The 18,667-nt window shown below is 38.0% G+C and overlaps 1 protein-coding gene across 9 annotated transcripts in view; it reads left to right on the top strand.

Moving 5' to 3' along the window:
* CNNM2 (cyclin and CBS domain divalent metal cation transport mediator 2) overlaps positions 1–18,667 on the top strand; it is a 134,067-nt gene that overhangs the window by 15,687 nt on the left and 99,713 nt on the right. The window contains exon 3 of one of the 9 annotated variants that reach the window (XR_009155782.1): positions 1,838–13,227. The exons of the other annotated variants lie outside the window; for them this stretch is intronic. The gene's annotated coding sequence lies outside the window, so the exon portion shown is untranslated. Of the gene's footprint in view, positions 1–1,837; positions 13,228–18,667 lie in introns of those variants that run through there. 9 annotated transcript variants of the gene reach the window in all.

Raw genomic sequence — 18,667 nt, 5'->3', positions numbered from 1 at the left:
GGTATTGAAGACTCCAAGAGGTATTAAAGAATCAGAGGAAGTGCATTCCTTCCAGGCCCCAATAAAAGCTCTGCATCAAGGCAAATGGTGCTATTTCTGTCTTGTGCTCAAGTCTGAATCCAGAGGTTCCAGAAAATGTTAAATCTAAAAATCTCTGTAGCTGAATTCCCTACTTACCAGTCTAAGAATCTTCCCTAAGAAGAGAAAATTGGAGATTGGTTGATAATTATCCAATGTGGCTGAGTCAAAATATGGTTTCTAAAAGGAATGGTTTCCTTACCTCATTCAAGATGTTTGGCACTACTCCTTTCCTCAATGAAGGATTAATACTAACCTGCACAGTTGTCCTAGATGGAGCTGATGGGGGAAAGAGCTCATATCACAGTTTCTTCACAGCTTTGGTCTAAACAAGCTCAAATTGATGCCAGATCAGTCCATAGCAGGGGTGAAATGCTCCCGGTTCGGACTGGCTCGCGCGATCCGGTAGCGAAGGCAGCTGCTGGTTCAGAAGACCGGTAGCAAAAATCTCTGGCCCCGCCCCCTCTGCCTCTGCTGAGCCGCACCATCAGCAGAGGTTTTTTTTTTACTTTTAAAAGCCGGTTTTTCTTCAGCCGAAACATGCCTTTAAAAGTAAAAAAAAGCCTTTGAGGATCCCGCCCCTCAGCTGAGATCGGCAGAGCCTTTAAACTTAAAAAAAAATAAATTAAAGTCTCCTCTGGCGATCTCACCTGAGTTCCTCATCAGCAGAACCTTACTTGTACTCTTACTTGTAGAAAACATATTTTCTACAAGCAAGAGTAGAGATTCTAAGGCACTTACCTGATTACTGATGAACGCATGGCTTTTTTTCCAGCCCGAAAGCCCCAGTTTCACTTTCAGCCACACAGAATCAATTGCTTAGCTAATCTATTTCCTCAGTGATCAATTAATGCTGGCTGGCTTTGCTGGCTGAGGAACTCTGGGATTTGAAGTCCACAATAAAATAAAATAAATAAAATTAAATTAAAAAATAAAAAATAAAATAAAATATTTGTGCAGCTTTCTGAGATTTGCTGTTTTTCTGTAGTGTTTCACTCTAACTACACAAACACACAAAATCTCAGAAAGTTGTATGTGGCATTTTGTGTGTGTGTGTGAGTTGTGTGTGTGTAAAATGTGAAAGTTGGTTTTTGAGCTTTTTGTGGCTGTGTGAAGTGCAGCTGCTTTTACATTGTGTGAGTCAGTTGTGTGTGTGTAAAATGTGAAAGTTGGTTTTTGGTACCTCTTATTGTTTTTTATACTTGGTTTATTATTTTTATTATTTATTGTTATTGGCCACACCCACCCAGTCATCTGACCACCAAGCCACGCCCACCAATTAAGCCATGCCCACAGAACTGGTAGGGAAAATTTTTAGATTTCACCCCTGGTCCATAGGATGTTGCTCTGGTCATCTTGTCAGATACTATCGAAGTGTAGTCAAAGCTAGGGAGAATGTAAACAAGAAACCCACAGACAAGTCATAGTGGTCTGCTGGATTATCTTTACTCTCATCTTGCTCTGAAAGGAATAGGTAACCGTGAATAGTTCTGTCAAAATATACTGATAAGGGTAACAGGCTATGGCTGTGAACTCCAGTAGTTTTTGCACTGTACTATACCATTGGCTCATGTTCAATTTGTGATCCATCAAGGCAACCAGATCCTTTATGTATACACTGTCCCCTACTATTTATTTGGTACCCCATTATCATACTTTTTATTTTTCTTAGGACTCTGTATTAATGAGCATGCTCATTATTCTAGCATGTCAAGATATTTCTGAATCTCAATAATACTTTTGTCATGTTGTCTTCTAGAATCTCATGGGAGACCACTGGTTGCTTTGCTGAAGCAAGATATGCTATACCTACTGCATTTTTATGGTCAAACTGGTCATTCTATGGTTAAATTGGTCATTCTATCAAAAAACACTTGTTCATCTGAAATTCTTTTCAATCATGTAATAAAAGTTTTGCTATTGATCACGTGTCTGGATGAGAGGAGGAAGGGAATCACAGAATGAAGGAGTTGTCAACATTCTAAAACTGCTGCTGGATTGCTTCTCTCTTAGGGTAGCACTTTGGAAATTGGGTTTTGTTTTCCCTCTGCCCCCTGGCTTGATCTGGCCCATTTTCAAACCTAATCTTTCTTTTCTTGACGTCTTCTGCCACATCAAATTTGTTTCTGTTCAGGTCAGTTTTTGCAAAGTTATTGTACTGAATGACAGAATTGTGACTCCTTTCATATAATATACTTTTGGATGTTGAAAATAATAAAAAGATTAGGTTCGTTTGGCATGATTTATTTTTAATTCCACAGTGGCTCTTGCAAAGCAATGCATTATTTTCTATATATTCCAAATAATCTATGTAATGTTTACAAACACATGAATCCTTGAATTGTATAATTTATTTGTCTTTGTATTTAGTTAGCCATTATTGAACCATCCCATATCCTGCATATCACTCCCAGGTACATTTCTGATTTTCGGCATCACACTATTTGCCATAGTCTCTTCTCTCTCTCTGACAGGATTCAGACTGAAGGAGTTCTGAATGAAGTTTGTAAGGCACATTATGAACATAGCTTTCCCAATTCTTACAAGGTTTAGTCTATCCTGACATGTTCCAGGAGCAGATAAAGTGATGTACTAGAAAATTGTCAATGCCTCATTATAAGAGGGGCAATTTCTGGTGACCTTGAAAGAAGCTGTGGTGAATACTTCCTGAAAAGGATTCATTGCTAAGTGGAGAATGTCATCTAGTCTCCAGTCTCTCCTTGGTTGAGAAGTTATTGGTCTGGTGATGGTGGAACAACTTCACAGTACCCTAGAGGAAACAAATTATCTGGACTCTTTTTAGACAGGATTCAGGCTTGGGCAGGGATTGGATTCTACTGGTTTGGACCAATTCAGGCGAACCGGTAGCTCCAATGATCAGATGGGTTCACTCTCCTGCCCGCACTATTTTCCTACCTTTATCTTCTCAGCTGATTTACGTGGTAGAGCGGATTGCTGTGCAAATCAGCTGTGTTACTCCTCTGAAGGAACCAGGAAGTGAAGATTTCTTCAAACTGAGCACACAAATTGCATGATCACTGAACTGATTGGGCTTGGGTTTGGAGTAGAGATACCGTTAGTCACCCCTTAGATGACATTTGTCAAGGCCCAAATGAGATAATGCATCCTTCTAATCTTGTTGATCCTCTCAGTAGCCCTTGATAGCATTGACCATGGTATCTTATTGGATGTGTACAGAGATTGGAGATCAGAGGAGCTGATTTACTGCAATTCCACTTCCTCCTCAGTAGTTGTTTACAATTTGTGGTCATTGGTGAAGAAAGATTGATGGCTTCTGAGTGGGATACTGTAGGGCCCATTTCTCTCTCCCCTACTCTAAGCTGTGAGGAGATGCCGTCAGTGTCCTTTCCTCATGCCTGGAGGTTATCAGAGTTGAGAGAAGAAAGAAGAGAAGAGAATAAAACTGAATCCTGGTAATCTGGAGTTGCTGTTGATATAACACAGTTCTCTGTTGCCAAAAGTGTTCTTTGACAGGACGTATTACCCATCAGAGAGGAAGTGTACAACTTCAACACCTGATGAAATAGCAGTTGGAAGCTGTGAGCAGAGACGCCTCAAGTGAACTCTACTGTATCCCATCAGTTGTATCCCACAGTTTCATGCCTTTATCAACTCTTTAGTTGGATAACTGTAATGCATTGTACTTGAGGCTGCCCTTAAAAATTATTTGGAAACTACAATTGGTCTAAAACATAATTGCCCACATATTTTCAGAATTGCCTGTTCCATTTCCATCCATTACCCACCCAATATTAAGATCAAACAAGGAGAAACTGTTATTGATCCTAAATTTTTAGAAGGTTTGGGAGGTGTCTTAAGTGAGAAAGTGCTGTTTTTTGGAGGCAATATTAACCCTGTACAACAGCCTCCTGGTAGAGAATAGGCACCCTTCTTTATTGATGTTTTATTAGAGACAGAGTTGTTTAGGAGAATCATCTGCTGATCTGATCATACCATGTTTTCACTATTATTTTTATTGCTTGCATTCCGTTAATTCCAGGTTCTCTTGTCTCATTCATGTATGGTTTGTTGCAGTAGCCCACTTATCATCAAATTATCCTGGTTCCTTAACATCTGAGGCTTGTTAACCCGGGTCATGTCCAAGTCAGTATGAATCTCTTATTTCACATCATTCTCATATTCAAGGTTGGCAGGAAAAGCATTGGGGGTTAGAGGATCCTTGACCCCTATTGCTAAGATAGGTATCAGCTGGTATTCAAACACTGAATTCCCTTGTCAAAGGGTGGTACTCTAACCACTGTGCTGTCCAGCCTGTGTCTGAGGCAGCAGCAGATGTGGGAGGAGGTTCAAGCAGAGGAAGTGCCATTGCAAGACAAGACTTTGCATAGACTATATGCAAATATAGACATGAATTGATAGACATTGAGAAATCCTATCGGTGGCTGGAAAGGACTGGATTGAAAGACAACATGAGGTACTGATCATAACAACACAAGAACAGGCATTAGACAGGACCCAAAGTACAAACTGTGCAGAGAGGCCTCAGAGACAGTCTAATACCCGATGGCATGATATTAGATGCAGGAAGAACAGCATACAATACACAACATAACAAAGTAGCTAGCATTGTGTACAGGAACACCTGCAGAATGTATGGGCTAGACCATCTGTGGACTTTCCCATCTAGACCTTCCCAAGTCCATATGGGAGATTCCATAGATGATCACTTAACAGATTAAACAAATTAACAGAATTAGAAGGAACTTTGTAGGTCTTCTAATCCAACTCCTCACCCAAGCAGGAGACCTTACACCATTTCTGACAAATGGCAGTCCAGTGTCTTCTTGAAAGGTTCCAAAACTTCTGAAGGCAAGGTGTTCCATTGATTGATTGTTCCCAGTGTCAGAAAATTTCTCCTTATTTCTATGTTGAATCTCTCCTTGATCAGTTTCCATCCATTATTCCTTGTCTAGCCTTCGGGTGCTTTGGAAAATAGTTTGACCCCTCCTCTGTATGGCAGCCTGTCAAATATTGGAACACTGCTATCATGTCTCCCCTGGTCCTTCTCTTCATTAGACTAGCCATGTCGAGTACTTGCAACCGTTCATTGTATGTTTCATATTTCATTGAATATTTCATGGAGACTAACAGAGATCCTGTGGGACTTCCAGATCCAGACTGACAGGCAAGTACTAGACAGTCAAGCACACTTCATAGACAAGGACCAAAATACAGCAGTGGTGATAATGTAGCATTCCCGGGTGATGGCAACATCAGGAAGAAGGAGTACCAGAAGCTGGAGAAGTACCAGGCCTAAAGAGAAATTAGAGGGGATGTGGAAACTAAAGGGCAAAGTGGTCCCAGGGGTTATAGGAACATTCAGGGCTGTGACTCCTAAGCTGGGAGAGTGGTTCCAACAGATCCCAGGAACAATATCAGAGCTCTCTGTCTGGAAGAGTCCAGTGCTAAGATACTGTACATAACTTTAAAACTTCCAGGTGTCTGACAGAGGATCTGAAATTGAGGAAAATATAACACTCGTAGGGATGAGAAGGGTTTTTATATTATTATTCTATGTAAGCTACAATCAAGTGTCTTTTTGATTTTGGGAGGGGAATTGAATTATGTAAAATCAATCAATCAATCAAACCTTTATCTGGAGTTTTCCATCTCAGGAAGAATGAAATAATTAAGCCTAATCATATTGACACCATTGGCACTGCTAGTAATTCAATGCCGGGATTTTTTTCTCTCTTCTTAGTCCTTTCCCTCAATACCACTTGTGCTCCTATCTTGATCTTCTTGTCCAGTGGTTTGTAATTCCTTGCAATGTCTTCAGGGATGTTTCTCACTGTATTGTTTGTTCCCGTGTGGATCAGTGGAAAGGGGCATTTGTGTTATTTACTAGATATTGAGAAACAGGTTGAAATCTGTGTTCATAAACCATCATGTTTATACAACGCTTATATCAATATGCCAATATAATATCAGTACTAAATTATTCCGAATATTCTAATTCACATTTTCAACTGAAGTATTTGCTGGCAGTGAAAAAAATTGAGAATAACAAAACAAGTATTTCTGGGTCTTTTTCCCTACTTAGCCCCTCCTTCTGTACTTGTTGGAGATAATGCACTTGGTTTAAACTTTGCACCCATAGAATCAGTGTTAGTTTTGAAATATTGCATGTTGCTCTGATGTTCCTTTGACAGATATAAGAACAAATTTGATAAATTAAACATTTTTAACTGGTGGCTTGCTATTTAAATTTTCAGAAATATATTAGGTGTTCTGTGAATCTACTTCTAACATTTAGAGATGTTTTATTAGTACCAATGTGTTTCTGTTGCTATTTTTCATCCCCCTTTTCAATATTTAATCTTTCAACTGTTCTATATAGGCAAGATTTTTTTCTATAATGGATAGTAATTTGGATTTTTTCGAATCCTTGACTTTTTAAAATGTTCTATAAACGTTATTTGCATTGTAGAAGTAATTGAAAAGATAGGTTTATGAGACAATAATGTTGCTTGATCTGTACACAATTTTTTTTTATAAAAAGTTTTATTTTTACATTCATATCCAACAACACATCCAATGTACAATCATATACAATTAGTCAGGCTTGCCCAGTCACCACCCTCTCCTTTTAACTCTCTTCCCTCTTCTACCTTCTTCTACTTTCCACACCTTCCTCCCCTTCTCTTATCTACATCCTCTTCTCCCTCCGCCCTACACCTTCCTTCTCCCTCTTCTCCCTCTCTTTCTTTCTCTTCTCCTCTTTCCTACCTCCTACTCTCTTCTCCTTTCTCCCATGCCACCATTCTAAAATGGTAGCTGGGCAGACCCGACCTTACATTAATTATATTTATACATCTTCAATAATTTAACCATCACTCCACCCTCTACCCTCATCCCCCCCAATTCCCCTCCCCCTTACTCCCCACCCTCCACCCCCCAAGACTTCCTAGAACAAAATGCGGGATATCAAAACTAACAATCATAATCCAAAATAAATCTTAAATTATAATCTCTAGTCACTCCACACATCATCACACTCTCAATTCCCCTCTCCTTTAAAAATATATCTAATACAAAATACTTCCTAAATTTACTCATATGCTATTCGATATTTTTTTATCTGATGCTTATTTTAAATATAATCAATCCACATTTTCCATTCTAAAATATATTTTTCTTGTGTATAGTCTTTCAAATAAGCAGAATTTTTTGCCGTTTCTGCCAGATTTTATACTTTAAGTGTCCATTCTTCAATTGTAGGTAATTCTTGTTTCTTCCAATATTGAGCAATCAAAAGTCTTGCGGCTGTTATTAAGTTCAAAATCAATTTAGTCTCTATAGCTGTACAATCCATAATTATTCCTAGTAGAAAGAACTGCGGAGTAAACTTAATCTTCTTTTTCAAAATATTCTGCATAATCCACCATACTTTAGTCCAAAATGCTTTAACTTTTTTACAAGTCCACCATATATGGTAATAACTGGCATCTTCACAATCACATCTCCAACATTTAGCCTGTACATTAGGATACATGTATGACAACTTTTTGGGGTCTAAGTGCCATCTATAAAACATCTTGTAAAAATTTTCTCTCATATTTTGCGATTGTGTAAATTTAACATTCCTCACCCAAATTCTTTCCCAAGTTTCCAACATTATTGGTTGCTGAAAATTTTATGCCCACTTAATCATACAATTCTTAACCAATTCAGTCTCTGAGTCTATTTCTACTAATACGTTATACAGCCTCTTAATATGCTGTTGACCTTGATCTCTCATTTGTTTTAACAAATTATCTTCAGTTTGCTTAATACCTATTTTTTTATCTAATTTCCATCTTACTTGTAATTGTCCATATTGAAACCATGTATAATTTTTCCCTTCTTCCCCCGTCTTTTCTCTGGATTTTAATTGTAATTCCCCCTTTTCAATACAAAGAAGTTCTTTATAAGGAACTATCTCCATCTTTTGATATATATTTATATTTTCTATCATGTGTCTCGGGATTGCCCATATTGGTATCTTAATTTATATTGATATTTCCTCCACACCCTCAATAATTATATTACTTTTAAATATCTTGTCAGCTTTCTTATCATATAATAAATAGGCATGCCACCCGTATAACAAACCATAACCTTCTATATTCAAAACTCTTTCCTCAGTTAAATTAATCCAATCAGTAATTAATGATAAGACAACTGCTTCATAATACAATTTTAGATTAGGCATTTTAAGTCCTCCCCTTTCCCTTGTATCCTGCATTATTTTTAACTTTATTCTTGGTTTTTTGCCCATCCATACGAAATTATTAACCCCCCTTTTGCCATTCTTGTAATTTGGTATTGTCCTTAAGTACCGGTATCATTTGAAACAAAAATAGAAACCTGGGCAAAACATTCATTTTTATAGCTGCTATTCTTCCCAGCAAAGATAATTGTAACTTCTTCCAATTCTCCATTTCTTTCCATACCTTCTGCCACAATACCTCATTATTATTTTTGTATAATTTCACATTTGAAGCTGTAATGTATATTCCTAAATAACCTTTTTAACTATTTCAAAACCCATAGATCTTTCTAACTCTTCTTTTTGTTATATATTCATATTTTTAGTTATCATCTTTATCTTTTACTGATTCATCTTAAATCCAGATACTTTACCATACTGATCAATTATTTCTTTTAAACCAGTAGCTGAATATATTGGTTGAGATACAGTAACAACCAAGTCATCTGCAAAGGCTCTTAATCTATAATCTTGATGTTTAATTCTAATTCCCTTTATTCGATCTGAACCACGTATTTTATTCAAAAGAATTTCTAAAGTTAAAATAAAAAGTAATGGAGACAGGGGGCAACCCTGTCTCGTCCCTTTCCCAATTTTAAAGGTTTCTGTTAAACCACCATTTACTATTATTTGTGCTGTTTGCTTCTGATATATTACTTTAATTGCATGGATAAAATAATCCCCAAATTGCATTTTTTCTATTACTTTAAACAAAAACTGCCAATCCAATCTATCAAAAGCTTTTTCAGCATCCAGAAAAAAAAGTGCTGCTGAGACTTGGTTGTTTTGTTCCAAATATTCAAGTAAATTTACAATTTGCCTCACATTATACCTCATCTGCCTACTCTTAATAAATCCTGATTGATCATTATGAATTATTTGATTCATCACTGGCATTAATCTATTAGCAAGTATCTTGGCAAATATCTTATAATCAGTATTTAAAAGCGATATTGGCCTGTTATTCTCTGCTTTAATACCATCTCGATCTTCCTTCGGTATTAATGAAATAAAAGCTGTCCTCTATGAAGGGGGAACATCCCCTCCCATTTGAATTTTATTAAATAGCTCTTTAAGTGGTTCAACCATCTCATTTTGTAAATTTTTATAATAAACAGCTGTTAAACCATCTGTACCTGGTGCTTTACCGACTTTAAGCTGCTTAATTGCTAACATAATTTCCTCTGAAGTAATTAATTGATTCAATTCTTCCCTTTGATTTTCTGCAAGCTCACAAATATCTTGTTGTTGTAAATATCTTTCTATCTCTGTATCATCAATCATATCCCTAGTATATAACTTTGTATAATACTCTAAAAATGCTTTTTTAATCAAATTCTTTTGATACACTTCTTTACCCCTATATTCTATTTTATCAATCGTTCGTGATTTCTGTTTTTTTCCTTATTAAATAGACTAGCCATCTTCCTGGCTTGTTAGCATTATTGAACGTATTATGTTTTACATATTGTAAGTTAATTGCTACTTGATCTGCCATCAACATATTAAACTGACCTCTCAATATATTTATTGATTCTTTTACTATTTCCTGGGCTATTTATCAATAACTGTTCTTTCCTTTTAATTTCCTCTTCCAATTCCTTTTTCTGTTTCTGCAATCTATTTCTATATTTAATATTCATTTGTATAAGAGTTCCTCTCATATAAGCCTTACTAGCGTCCCAAACCAGCTCTATAGATGTTTCTTTTTTCATATTCATAATAAAAAATTCTTTCATTTGCTTTTTACATTCATTTACATTTTGTTCATATTTAAACAAATTCTCATTCAGCCTCCATGATCTCCTAGCCTTCTTTTCCCGATCAAATTCAATCCAAACCGGACTGTGATCAGATAGAGTTCTTGAACAAATCTTCGTCTTCTTCACTCTAGAATACGAATCATTAGAAATCAAAATAATATCAATCCTCGAAAATGATTGATGCCTATCAGAAAAGAAGGTAAAATCCCTCTCTTCCGTATTATGTTCTCTCCAAATATCTCTTAATTCTAAGTCCTCCATCATTTCAAAAAAAGCCTTTGGTAATTTTGCCCGGCTTGAAGTCTTCCTTAAACTTTTTTTGTCTTTTCGAGTATCCAACACACCATTCCAATCACCCATTAATATATATGATTTATAATCCCAAAATAATATAATTATTGGATTTTTATGTAAAAACTTGAAAAAAAATTCTTATTGTTGATTCGGAGCATAGACTCCTATTAATAATGTCTTCTTTCCCTCCAACAAAAGTTCAATAGCAATATATCTTCCTTGATTATCCACCTCAATTAATTTTGCTGATATATCCTTCTTTATATATATGACTAAACCATTCTTTTTTTCCAAAGGGGAGGCAACAAAATGTACTCCCAATTTTGAATTTATCAAATATTTCTGATCTAAAGATCTAATATGTGTTTCTTGTAAACAGATAATACCATTTTTAAATTGTTTCAGATAATGAAATACTTTCCTTCTCTTCTGTGGTGAATTCAGACTGTTAACATTCCAAGATAATAGTTTAATTGCCATTATCGGCAAAAGGAAACTTTTGGAACACCAGCCGCAGATCACATTTTTCTTTAGGCCTTGCTCCTCCCACTGTTTCCATTGTAATAGTTGCCAATTGTTGTTGTGCCTTTACATCTTGTTCCTTGCGTTTAGCAGCAGCTCTTGTCAACCTTTGTTCCTTTGGATCTGAACCCGTCGTAGGTATTTCCAACACTTGTAATAAATCTTCTTCCATCACGATCTGTTCTTGTACCTGCTTCACTTCTCTTTCCTTCACTTCACCCTCCCTTCTTCTAGCTTCCAATCGGGGAAGACTTCCAGCTTTTAATGCCTCAACATAAAATTCTCTTGCTTTTCCAACTGTATTGAGACGATGTGCTTTCCCTGCGTAATATACTATTATACCAATTGGAATATCCCATCTAGATTGGGCCCATCTAGATTGGGCCTCTGGTGGCTCAACAGGCTAATGCAGCCTGTTATTAACAGCAACTGCCTGCAATATTGCAGGTTCAAGTCCCACCAGGCCCAAGGTTGACTCAGCCTTCCATCCTTTATAAGGTAGGTAAAATGAGGACCCAAATTGTTGGGGGGCAATAAGTTGACTTTGTATATAGTATACAAATGGATGAAGACTATTGCCTGACATAGTGTAAGCCGCCCTGAGTCTTCGGAGAAGGGCGGGATATAAATGCAAATAAAAAAAAAATATTCAATCTGATGTTTTTTAAGTTCATTCACCAGGAAGGCAAATTCCTTCCTAGCCCTTAACATTTTTGGTGGAATTTCCTTTAATGTTAAGATATCTTGACCAGCAACTTGAATCTTCTCCCCCTTTATATGAAGCTTGCAGAATCTGATTTCTCACTGTTCTGATTGTAAAATAAATAACAACATCCCTTGGCAACTTTTTTTGCCTTGCTATCCAAGAGTTCACACGATATATTTTATCAATTTGATAAGCCACATGTGCTGGACGAGCTGTTAATATCTCAGCAAATGCTTCAGAAAAAATTTCCTTTAAGTTCTCTTGTTTATTTTCCTTTAAGCCACAGATTATTAAAGCAAATTCCATATTTCTATATTGTATCAAAACTATTTCATCATCTGTTTTTTCCATTTTACTTTGAAATTCATCCATTTTATTTTCTAATTTTGAATTAAATTGCTTAATTTCTTCAACTTCCTCTTCTAATAAAATCACATTTGTTGCCAAACTTTGTACTGCAATCACAAATCCTTCCTTAACTTCTTTATTTCCCACTTGAATTTCTAACATCTGCTCTTTCATTTCAGACATCTCATCAGTTATTACTTTAACTTTTTCTTGTATAAAATCCTTCAAATTATCCTGTAACGCCTCCAAATTCAATGTTTTAGTATCTGCTGTATGGGCTGGAGAGGCGCCAGCTGAAGAAATTCCAGAGCTCTTTGTTACAGTTGTCTTTAATTATTTGGCTGCCATTTTCTATAAAGTTTTTTTTTTTCAACTTAATATTCACTTTAAATCTTCTTAACCTCCTGAAAACACAATCTTTTTTAACAATATTTAAAAATCTCCCATAGATTCTATCAGCAGGTAGCAAGAAGTAAAAGTACGAAACAGCATGCAATTTACCAGCGGCAGACGGCAAGCACTAAAAGTTCTGTCACTTTCGCTTTCCACTCGTTAACTTGTTAACAACTCGCCACCATTTTTTTGCTATTTTCAAGCTTAATACAAAATAACGGGGAATTGGCTTAGCTACTTGCATGAAGTTCTCCCACTTTTGCTCTGTCCGGTATAATCCTTTATTGTCCAAAATAGATCTCAGAGTTTGGTTGTGGTCATTGAATCCGCCAAGGCAGAAAAATCCTCGGATCTGGAGCACTTCAGGTTGCTGGAGGGAACTTAACCCTTCAAACCTCTTTTTTCTCAGGGGTTTTAGGGAAGTTCTACCTCTACCCTGCAGCTCACCTCCTCTTCTTTTCCCGAAGAGGGGTTTTTTCAACTGTTGGACAGCAGATTTACGCTGTCCTAGCGATTCCACATAATCCAGAGGTTGGCAATCGTAAAGATCGGCGCCATCACCTACGGTGCCAAATCGGAAGCCCCACAATTTGGATGGATGTTGAACATGTACACTTGTAAAAAAGAATTGGATATGAAGTGAGAAAAATGTATTAGAAATGATGAATTTCCTATATTGATATTGATATTGTTTCCCGATTGCTTATTTGTACCCTATGACTATCATTAAGTGTTGTACCCTATGATTCTTGATGAACATATCTTTTCTTTTATGTACACTGAGAGCATATGTGCCAAGACAAATTCCTTGTGTGTCCAATTACACTTGGCCAATAAAAAATTCTATTCTATTCTATTCTGTTCTGTTCTGTTCTGTTTTGTGAAAAAGGAAAGCTGAATTACACTTGGCCAATAAAAAATTCTATTCTATTCTATTCTGTTCTGTTCTGTTCTGTTTTGTGAAAAAGGAAAGCTGAATTGAAAGAGATTGGAAATATTTGTTGAAAAATCATCCCTAATAATTTAAATAGTAACTTTTTTGAAAGGTAAAAATTCCCCCAAGTTGAGTTTGTCTTGTAGTTTTAGAGTTTCTAGCATATGAGCAGACATCATAAGCATCTTCTCATATCTCCCCACCTGTATATTAAAATGTTTTATACAAATACTTTATTTGAAGAAATTTAATAAATGGCCCTGAAAAAAGTATGATGTTTTTTCACTTACTTGTAGCAGCCCTTTGCTCATGTGATCAAAATGCAGATGCTTGGCAACTGACTCATATTTATTGTTGTGTCCCAAAGTCATGTGATCCCTTTTTGCAACCTTTTGACAAGCAAAATGAGAATATTTTATATTCTGTAAGCCGCCTTGAGTCGCCATGTGTGAATAGACGGCAGTATAAATTCCCTAAATTAATTAATTAAATAAATAAAATTAATAGGCCAAATTCACATTAACAGCTATGTTACTAACTTATCAATTGCAGTGATTCACTTAACAACTGTGGCAAGAAAAGTTGTAAAATGGAGCAAAACTCACTGAACAGAAATTTTGGGCTCAATTGTGGTTGTAAGTTGAGGACTACCTGTACATTGGGCTTGGAAGCAATTAGGTAGAGTACAAATCTTCCAAAAGAATTTTAGTTTAACAGGTCAGAATTCTGGCAGTTGCTTTCATGTGGTTTGTGTACATACATCTGAGTTTGCAGCATCTGAGCAGACATCATTAGGACATTTTAGGAATTGAAAAAAGCTCCAGTTTTGTGTGTCCTTACATTAACTGCCGCTATATATGTCTGAAGGATTATTGGTATTTCCTTCAGTTCCTTTTCACTTTTCCTTTATTTAGCATTTAGAAATGTTTGCCTTTTTCCATGATATTTCTTGTCAGGTTGCATATTTTCACCACTTCATTTTGCTTGAGTGCTTTTGAGGTAGGCTTGACTATATAGGTAGTCCTTGCGACCACAATTGAGCCCAAAATTTATGTTGCTAAGTGAAACATTTATTAAGTGAGTTTGCCCCATTTTACGACTTTTCTTGCAATACTTAAGTGAATCATTGCATTTGTTAAGTTAGTAACACAGTTCTTAAGTGAATTTTGAATTCCTCATTGACTTTGCTTGTCAGAAGGTCGCAAAAGCTGATCACATGACCCTAGGACACTGCAGCCATCATAAATATGAACCAGTTGCCAAGCATCTGAATTTTGATGATATGACCATACGGATGCTGCAATGGTCATAACCGTGAAAAACGATCATAAGTCACTTTTTTTGTAACTTTGAACGGTCACTAAATGTACTGTTGTAAGGCGAGGACTACCTGTATTAGCTTCAATTTTACAAAGCATTTAAACTCCCTGACATATTTTGAGAAGCCATCAAGTTGTAGCTGTTGACTTTTATTTGTCATTACTACCTTATACCATAGCTAGACTTTTGTTGTTGTAGTTATTACCACCTTGCTACCAGAACTATATCATGTACAGTGTTTGGATGGCCGTTATATTAGAATTTTAAATATTCTTTAATATTGTGTTGATGGTAAATATAGGTGCTAATCATCCATATGTATGATTGAGAAAGATCTTGATTAAAATAACAAATTGCTCAGCTGCAGCTATGGTTCTTACTCGTTCATGCATTTACATGGGTCAGCCTCATACAGTAGCCTCAAGGAATATAAAGCAGATAATAAATTATTTAGACACATGTACCTTATGAGCTTGCAAAATGCAGTACACTTTAGTTTTTAAAATGTTCCAATGTGGACTACATACATACTGGAAACCTATACGAGTGAGTATAGAGATGACCACTTCAGGAATCATAGTAAGCAAAGTATTATTGGACAGAAAACTATTATTGGACATAAAGACAAGAGACGATCTCTAGATTTCCAGAAAGAGAAAATAAGACACCAAAAATAATTACATAAATTGATCATTGCTTAAGTAGTATGCAGTGAAGGATATCTTATAGTATGTTTAAATATCTCTATTGTTACAGACTTTAAAATGGCATTAACTATTTTATAAAATAATTTGCAAAATTTTAATATTGAATAATAGTACCATATTTTCTCTAGATCAGTGGTTCTTAAACTATTTGACCTAATTACCCTTTTTCCTGGTCTAAAATAATGACATTGCCCCCTCAACTGTTGTTTTATATAAATGTCTCAATAGCAACTGTCTCAAACTGTGTGTAATATAAGAAATTACATTACCCTCAGGATATGCCCTAATTCTCTCATGAGGATAATAACCCCAGTTTAAGAACCACTAGATGGAGTCTCTTTGTACAAATGATAAGATTTTTTTAGTACCATGGAAAGAAGGTTGGTAACAACTTGGTTTGCATTAGGTGTGTTTAGTGTTTATACTTTGATAAAAAATTACCTGGAACAGCTTTATTTTTAACTGAACTATATAGAATATATATACGTGTGTGTGTGTGTGTGTGTGTGTGTGTGTGTGTGTGTATACACAGTACACACTGTATTTTTGAACTATAGTATATCTATCTGTATCTGTATTTAAATATAAATAGATACAGATATACATAGATATAAATAGTTTAATGGCTATCACATTTTAAGGCTTATATTTTTGTCATTGCCTGTGGAACTTCATATTCAGAAAATAAGCTGATTTGTTTTGCTAAAAATAAACTGTAATGTATCTTTAAAGTTTTGGAGGGAAATTTGGGCGGGAACAAGCACTTTGCTGATTGGTTGAAGCCTCAACCAAAACTGTATATAAAGAGGGGTTTTGCCGGATGTCTTTTGCTGGGTTCACTATAAACTGAAGAGCTATTGTCACTCACTGGTCTCCTGCCTCTTTATTGCCCGAACTTAACATTGGCGACGAAGGTGGGATATCGAGGCAGCGAGATTAAAAGAAAGAGCTGAAGTAACCAGGAATTTGCGAACCCAGTCAGTAAGGGGCGGAAAGTAGCGATGTCCAGCTACACGCCGCCAGCGCCATTTGACCCAGCAAAGGAGAAATGGGAGTCGTACATGGCTCGTTTCGAGTGTTTCCTCGAAGCAAACAAACTACAAGGGGTTTCGGATAATCGGAAGTGAGCGTACTTCCTGAGCCACTGCGGTCCAGAAGTTTTCGATACCGCGGAGTCACTTTCAGAGCCAACGCCGGTACAGTCGGTACCGTGGCAAACACTACAAACGGCACTTCGAGCGCACTACGCACCGGTACCCTCAAAGTTCGTCCAACGGTTCGAGTTGAGGCAGCGGGTACAGCGTGAGGGCGAATTGATAAGTGTGTACATGGCGGCGTTGAGAAAAGCCGCGAACCACTGTGAGTACAGAGATTTGGAGGACTCCTTACTCGAACAACTCATTTGTGGGGTCAGGGACATCCGATTGCAAAGGCGGCTGCTGTCTAGAAGCAACCTGACATTGGCAATAGCCTTGGACGAGGCCAGGGCTCACGAGATGTCTACCAAAGCGGCAGAAACCCTGCAAAAGCCGAACGCACCAGGGGCCGGAGCGAAAACAACACCGGTCCACAATGAGGAAGTCCAGGCCGAGTCGGAAGGTGAGGAAGAGGAAGAGGTTTTCCACACCGGGAGGCCGGAGAGAGGGGACCGGAGCGAATGCATGAGTTGCGGGGGCCAACACCAACGACAACACTGCAAGTTTAAGGACGCGGTTTGTCGGCGGTGCGAAAAGAAAGGTCACATAGCGCAGGCCTGTCGAGCCTCCCAACCTTCCCGCCAAAAATTCAAACCGACCAATCAGAGTGCGGGAGCAGCGAAGCGGCCCGGGATTGGTCCATTCAAAAAGGGCGCGAAGTTAAACCAGACCACCGTGAGAGTGGGTCACGCATCGACGCGACTAGAAAAAAAGATTTTTACCAAGACTTACATTGAAGGGGTGCCGTGCCAACTGGAAGTGGACACCGGCTCATCAATCACAATTATGTCCTGGGACACCCTCGTGAGAGACTTGCCAGCCGTCGCGAAGCGCAAGCTCCAAACCAGAAGTTGAGAGTGCAGGACTACCAAGGGAATCGAATCCCTGTTCGAGGGGTAACGTCCATCCAAGTCAAGTATGGACAGTTCAAGAAAACCCTGCCAATCACCATAGTGGATGGAACCTTACCGAGTTTGCTAGGACTGGACTGGTTCCGAGCTTTGGGCATGGGAGTGACCGGGGTCTTCAGAAATGAAGTCGACCTCAAGGATGAACTGATGAAGGAGTTCGAGGACGTCTTCAAAGACTGCCTGGGTAAGTACGAGGGAACCCCTATTTCTTTCAATCTAGACCCACAAGTTGCCCCTATCAGGTTAAAGGCTAGGAGGGTTCCATTCGCCCTAAAGCCCAAGATTGACCGGGAATTGGACAAACTAGTAAGCCAGGGAATACTAGTGCCCATTGACCATGCAAAATGGGAGACACCTATAGTCACCCCAGTCAAACCGGACGGATCGGTCCGGATTTGCGCTGACTACAAGGCAACGCTCAACAAAGCATTGCAGAAGAGTGCATACCCCGTCCCAGTAGTGCAACACTTGCTGCACTCGTTAGGACAAGGACAGGTTTTCGCCAAACTCGATTTGGCTCAAGCCTATCAGCAGTTACCCGTAGATAGCAGCACAGCCGAAGCGCAGACTATTGTCACGCATCGGGGTGCTTTTAAATGCACCCGGCTACAGTTCGGAGTTAGTGTGGCTCCGGGGTTATTTCAGAACCTAATGGAGCGACTATTGCAAGGTCTACCCGGGGTGGTACCATATTTCGACGATGTATTGGTATCAGCTGAAAATTTAGAGGAACTAGGGGTAAGACTAAGGAAGGTTTTGGGCATTTTCAGGTCTGCCGGGCTTAAAGTTAAGCTGAACAAATGCCAGATCGGGGTAGGATCCGTAGAATTCCTGGGCTACCGAATAGACAGGGAAGGGATTCACCCCACTGAGAGCAAGGTACGGGCCATCAGGAAGGCCCCAGCTCCCCAAAATAAAACAGAGTTACAGGCTTTCTTAGGACTTGTCAACTTCTATGCGGTATTCTTAAAGAACAAGGCAACTATAGCCGAACCGCTACACAAATTACTAGCAAAGAACGCTGTTTGGTCCTGGGGGAAGGCAGAAGCTAAGGCATTTGAAGGGGTGAAAAACCTTTTGTCCAGCGATAGCCTCCTTATTCAATACAATGGCACGTTGCCATTAGTACTAGTTTGTGATGCATCTCCCTATGGGGTGGGGGCTGTGCTCAGCCACAGATTGCCAAATGGAACAGAAGCCCC

Source organism: Ahaetulla prasina, chromosome 6, assembly GCF_028640845.1.
Source record: "Ahaetulla prasina isolate Xishuangbanna chromosome 6, ASM2864084v1, whole genome shotgun sequence".
Taxonomy (NCBI): Eukaryota; Metazoa; Chordata; class Lepidosauria; order Squamata; family Colubridae; genus Ahaetulla; species Ahaetulla prasina.
Note: the sequence above shows the minus strand (reverse complement) of the source record. Positions and strands in the feature narration are given on the sequence as shown.